Source organism: Dermacentor variabilis, unplaced genomic scaffold (assembly GCF_050947875.1).
Source record: "Dermacentor variabilis isolate Ectoservices unplaced genomic scaffold, ASM5094787v1 scaffold_62, whole genome shotgun sequence".
Classification (NCBI taxonomy): Eukaryota; Metazoa; Arthropoda; class Arachnida; order Ixodida; family Ixodidae; genus Dermacentor; species Dermacentor variabilis.
Genome location: NW_027460815.1, coordinates 154,510 through 161,186, shown reverse-complemented (window position 1 = coordinate 161,186; position 6,677 = coordinate 154,510).

Below are 6,677 nucleotides of genomic sequence, written 5' to 3'. Positions count from 1 at the left end.
AATTTGATTACCCGAATGACCGGGGCAGGGCGTGTAGTTCGCATGCCTCATTAAAAACAATTTAGTTAGGCTTTTAAATGTCTTGTAAAACGGAGCGCTCAGGCCGTCGTGCCCTGGCGACGTTGTCGAGATTCGGATTATGTATAGCCTTTTTTACTTCCATTTGTTATATGGGTGATTTCAACACCGTTATGGTGTCATCGTGCAGCCGCGGCATTCTCTCAAGAAATTCTTTAAAACTCTCTGCATCCACAGGCCTAGAAGCAAAAAACGCTTCGTAATGTCGAGCAAACGCACGTCCTATGCTGTCATTGTCTGTCATTTTTATCCCGTTATATTCAATCACATCTGTATGGTTCTGCTGGGCGCGACTTTTCTCGAGTCCAAGTGCGCGTTTTGTTGGACATTCATCTATAGCCATCGCATCTACTCTTCTCACTAGCGCTCCGCGATAGCGCGCCTCATAATAAAGCTCCAGTTTCTGTTTGATACGGCGCAGATCTTCGACATACACACCTGCCGTTTCGCACTCAAGCGCTGTTAGCTTTTCAAAAGTCATCTTAAGGCCTTTCTCTTTCTTTTTCGCTTGAAACAATAAAATACTGGATCTTTCTATCGCTTTAATTCTGATTTGTTACTTGAAAAGTCCCACTGCGCTCCTATTTTGTCCACACGATATTCATGGATATCCTTAATTTTGTGCATCATTGCTTCGTTGAAAGATTCAGCCCTTAATAAATTGGAATTCAATTTCCATTGCTCCCATGAAAAACTCTGGGCCTCTTTCTTTGATCCTATCTGACATTTTTCAAGGCAGTGATCAGTAAACGCAATCGGTGAAACACCATAACTGCGAGAGTTTGGGATCGTATCCACTGACAGGTACAGTCGGTCCAAGCGGGCATGACTGCTGCCCTGATAATCAGTGTACTTCACAGCTCGGGAGCCATCCAGGCACTCTGCAAGATCCTCTAGCTCATACTCTGCAATCATTTGTGACAACACATCACTGCTTTTGTCTTCTACCATTCTACCACTTGACCTACCACGAATTCAATATATAATTGATATTCCCAACCAAAACAAGTTGCTTATCAGTGCACATACATTGTCTTACACACTAAACAATTTCTCACCCATAAGGGTGTAAAATAGCTTGTCCCCAGACGAACACCCTTTGCCACCTATTGGGTGCTTAAAAAGTGCTGATTGCCGTGTTATAGTTTGTTAACGAAACTTCCCCTCAAGTCTAAATATTGTAAGGCAGTTTGTCGTGTGCGTATCATGGACACGCATGGTTATATCGCCTTCCGTTTCCCTACCACGGTTGCGCTTTAAAACCACGGCGCTGCAATATTGCTTTCCTCTCCTTGCTTCTTCTCCGCCCTTAAACTGGCTCTCTTAACTACTACACGCAGAGACAAAAGCAACAGCGCGCGCATGCGATCCCATAGATGAGATGAATACATATATATAGAAAAGTATCAGTCATAGCTCTCGTAGTATGGCCTGCTGAGCCGTTTCCTTTTTTTCTTTTTTTTTCTTTGAAAGAAGTCCTATTAGGGTTATTATAATTACACGAAGGTATTTCGCCCTCGCCAGCAGCAGTACTTGAGATAGCTATTCCGGCGGCTAGCTTCCCACGCTATGCGTGCCGACCTCGCACCTGTTTGAGCTTTTTCCTAGACGCTAGAGCTATACAATGTCCGCGCAACCTTGAGCGATCGGAAAGCGCGTTTTTCATTCTTGACCGGCGGAGAGGGGAGACTTCGTTCCGGCCGCGAAGCTCTCTACATCTCAGTAAGGTGCCTGGTGGTGGTCTCGTGCTGACGATGCCCTCTCGGTGAGCGCATATTTCCCCCCTCATCTTTTAAGAAATTCAATACATACAAGCATTTGTCTCGCAAACCGGATTTATTTCAAGGGAATTTTCCACCTCTCAATAATTTCTCTCGTCGTATTCGAGTGCTGATTGCCGTGTTATAGTTTGTTAACGAAACTTCCCCTCAAGTCTAAATATTGTAAGGCAGTTTGTCGTGTGCGTATCATGGCCACGCATGCTTATATCGCCTTTCCGTTTCTCTACCACGGTCGCGCTTTAAAACCACGGCGCTGCAAGTTCGCTTCAGAGATTTTCCTTTCCTTCCCTCTTCTCCGCCCTTAAACTGGCTTTCTTAACTACTACACGCACAGACAAAGCAACAGCGCGCGCTTTAGATCCTAATAGATGAGATGAATATTTACAATTATTATTAGGGTTATAATTATATTCGAGTGCTGATTGCCGTGTTATAGTTTGTTAACGAAGCTTCCCCTCAAGTCTAAACATTTTAAGGCAGTTTTCCTAGTCTCAAAAACCGCTCGAGTTCACGCTGCTCCTCTGGCGGCCATCGCGGACAATATCAGTAACTTTCCACATAAGTATGAGGCTCGGAGCAGGAGCTATGGCGCTTGAAAGTAACCGTTGGCTTGACGAACCAACCGACTGAGCTACCTTTCCGGGCAACATTGAAGGATCACGAGTACAAATCACATGTTATGTTCCTTTCCCCCCCCCCTTTTTTTTCTTTTTTTAATGTATTTTCCTTCATTTTATCACTGTACGGAAACCCTCCTAAAAAAATTATATATCCTCAATTATTTGTGGCCACACATGTGCAGGTCATAAATACCAGGTTCTCTAGCCGAGTGCCATCCATGCGGTATAACCGAGATCAGATTGGTCCAGCTTGACTGATCAAATAGGGCACCACTGTAGGTTAAATGAGGCGTACAACTCCTGCAGGACCCGCCGTGGTTGCTCAGTGGTTATGGTGTTAGACTGCTGAGCACGAGGTCGCGGGATCGGACCCCGGCCACGGCGGCCGCATTTCGATGGGGGCGAAAAGCGAAAACACCCGTGTACTTAGAATTAGGTGCACGTTAAAGAACCCCAGGTGGTCGAAATTTTCGGAGTCCTCCACTACAGCGTGCATAATCAGAAAGTGGTTTTGTCACGCAAAACCCCCCCCCAAAAATTTTTTTTAACTTAACTCCTGCGGGGACGGTAGAGTATCCGTCTCCAGTGCAAGAGGACCGCGATTCAAATCCCGGTGCCGCGCAATTCTCCACCGGAAAATACAAAAAAAAAAACCGTGTGTTGAGAAAATTGCAGAAACAGGCCTGGAGTGCGGCCTGATCCCGGTGACCAGAACCGGTAACGCACTCTCTCACCAGAGCAGGATTGGCCACCCTGGTGCAGTACTTGGCCACAACCTCCTATATGAATACAACAATCAAACCCCGGCCCTCAGTCCCCAGCAGCCGCGAAGCAACTGACCACGGCGGCGGTCAGATCTGTGACGCTGCAGAGGGTGCTAAGAATACCTGGCTCCGGACAGGCCGCCATTGGAATCTGAACCTGGCAACGTTTAACGTTAGAACGCTATCTAGCGAGGCGAGTCTAGCAGTGTTATTGGAGGAATTAGAGGGTACTAAATGGGATATAATAGGGCTCAGTGAGGTTAGGAGGACAAAAGAAGCATATACAGTGCTAAAAAGCGGGCATGTACTGTGTTACCGGGACTTAGCGGAGAGACGAGAACTAGGAGTCGGATTCCTGATTAACAAGGAAATAGCTGGTAACATACAGGAATTCTATAGCATTAACGAGAGGGTGGCAGGTCTTGTTGTGAAACTTAATAAGAGGTACAAATTGAAGGTGGTACAAGTCTATGCCCCTACATGCAGTCATGATGACCAGGAAGTCGAAAGCTTTTATGAAGACGTGGAATCGGCGATGGGTAAAGTCAAAACAAAATACACTATACTGATGGGCGACTTCAATGCCAGGGTAGGCAAGAAGCAGGCTGGAGACAAGTCAGTGGGGGAATATGGCATAGGCTCTAGGAATAGCAGAGGAGAATTATTAGTAGAGTTTGCAGAACAGAATAATATGCGGATAATGAAGACCTTTTTCCGCAAGCGGGTTAGGCGAAAGTGGACGTGGAGGAGCCCGAATGGTGAGACTAGAAATGAAATCGACTTCATACTCTGCGCGAACCCTAGCATCATACAAGATGTAGACGTCCTCGGCAAGGTACGCTGCAGTGACCATAGGATGGTAAGAACTCGAATTAGCCTAGACTTGAGGAGGGAACGAAAGAAACTGGTACACAAGAAGCCAATCAATGAGTTAGCGGTAAGAGGGAAACTAGAGGAATTCCGGATCAAGCTACAGAACAGGTATTCGGCTTTAACTCAGGAAGAGGACCTTAGTGTTGAAGCAATGAACGACTATCTCATGGGCATCATTAAGGAGTGCGCAATAAAAGTCGGTTGTAACGCCGTTAGACAGGAAACCAGTAAGCTATCGCAGGAGACGAAAGATCTGATCAAGAAACGCCAATGTATGAAAGCCTCTAACCCTACAGCTAGAATAGAACTGGCGGAACTTTCGAAGTTAATCAACAAGTGTAAGAAAGCTGATATAAAAAAGTATAATATGGATAAAATTGAACATGTTCTCATGAACGGAGGAAGCCTAAAAGCAGTGAAGAAGAAACTAGGCATTGGCAAGAATCAGACATATGCGTTAAGAGGCAAAGCCGGCAATATCATTACTAATATGGATGAGATAGTTCAAGTGGCTGAGGAGTTCTATAGAGATTTACACAGTACCAGTGGCACCCACGACGATAGTGTGAGAGAGAATAGCCTAGAGGAATTCGAAATCCCACAGGTAACGCCAGAAGAGGTAAAGAAAGCCTTAGGAGCTATGCAAAGGGGGAAGGCAGCTGGGGAGGATCAGGTAACAGCAGATTTGTTGAAGGATGGTGGTCAGATTGTTCTAGAGAAACTGGCCACCCTGTATACGCAATGCCTCATAACCTCGAGCGTACCGGAATCTTGGAAGAACGCTAACATAATCCTAATCCATAAGAAAGGGGACGCCAAAGACTTGAAAAATTATAGACCGATCAGCTTACTGTCCGTTGCCTACAAAGTATTTACTAAGGTAATCGCAAATAGAATCAGGAAGACCTTAGACTTCTCTCAACCAAAGGACCAGGCAGGATTCCGTAAAGGCTACTCAACAATAGACCATATTCACACTATCAATCAAGTGATACAGAAATGTGCCGAATATAACCAACCCTTATATATAGCTTTCATTGATTACGAGAAAGCGTTTGATTCAGTCGAAACCTCAGCAGTCATGGAGGCATTACGGAATCAGGGTGTAGATGAGCCATATGTAAAGATACTGGAAGATATCTATAGCGGCTCCACAGCCACCGTAGTCCTCCACAAAGAATGCAACAAAATCACTATAAAGAAAGGCGTCAGACAGGGAGATACAATATCTCCAATGCTATTCACAGCATGTTTACAGGAGGTATTCAGAAGCCTGGAGTGGGAAGAATTGGGGATAAAAGTTGATGGAGAATACCTTAGCAACTTGCGATTCGCTGATGATATTGCCTTGCTTAGTAACTCAGGAGACCAATTGCAATGCATGCTCACTGACCTGGAGAGGCAAAGCAGAAGGGTGGGTCTGAAAATTAATCTGCAGAAAACTAAAGTATTGTTTAACAGTCTCGGAAGAGAACAGCAGTTTACGATAGGTAGCGAAGCACTGGAAGTGGTAAGGGAATACATCTACTTAGGGCAGGTAGTGACCACGGATCCGGATCATGAGACTGAAATGACCAGAAGAATAAGAATGGGCTGGGGTGCGTTTGGCAGGCATTCTCAAATCATGAACAGCAGGTTGCCACTATCCCTCAAGAGGAAAGTGTATAACAGTTGTGTGTTACCAGTAGTCACATATGGGGCAGAAACCTGGAGGCTTACGAAAAGGGTTCTGCTGAAATTGAGAACGACGCAACGAGCTGTGGAAAGAAGAATGATGGGTGTGACGTTAAGGGACAAGAAAAGAGCAGATTGGGTGAGGCAACAAACGCGGGTAAACGACATCTTAGTTGAAATCAAGAAAAAGAAATGGGCATGGGCCGGACATGTAATGAGGAGGGAAGATAACCGATGGTCACTAAGGTTTACGGACTGGATTCCGAGGGAAGGGATGCGTAGCCGGGGGCGGCAGAAAGTTAGGTGGGCGGATGACATTAAGGCGTTTGCAGGGACAACATGGCCACAATTAGTACATGACCGGGGTAGTTGGAGAAGTATGGGAGAGGCCTTTGCCCTGCAGTGGGCGTAACTAGGCTGATGATGATGATGATGATAATGATGATGATGATGATGATGATGATGATGACGATGATGATGATGATGATGATGATGATGATGATGATGGGTGCTCAAAAAAGGGTGCTAGGAAAGGGTGCAGAGGCTAGCACCCTTAAGGAAGGGTGCACAGCATAAAATTTTAAAGGGTGTAGTGGTCGCACCCTTATTGAAGGGTGCTATTTTACCATAACACCCTATGAAATGGGTGCTGGAAGGGTGTTCTACATTGATTCACCCGAGCAGCAAAAGCCGAGGATTGAAGCACGACAGCAAATGTGACCACAAACATAGAATGCTCTACTCCACAGACAATGCCGTGTGCAGGCCGCATGCTAGCAACTGATATGTAGACAAAGCAGCATATATATATATATATATATATATATATATATATATATATATATATATATATATATATATATATATATATATATATATATATATAT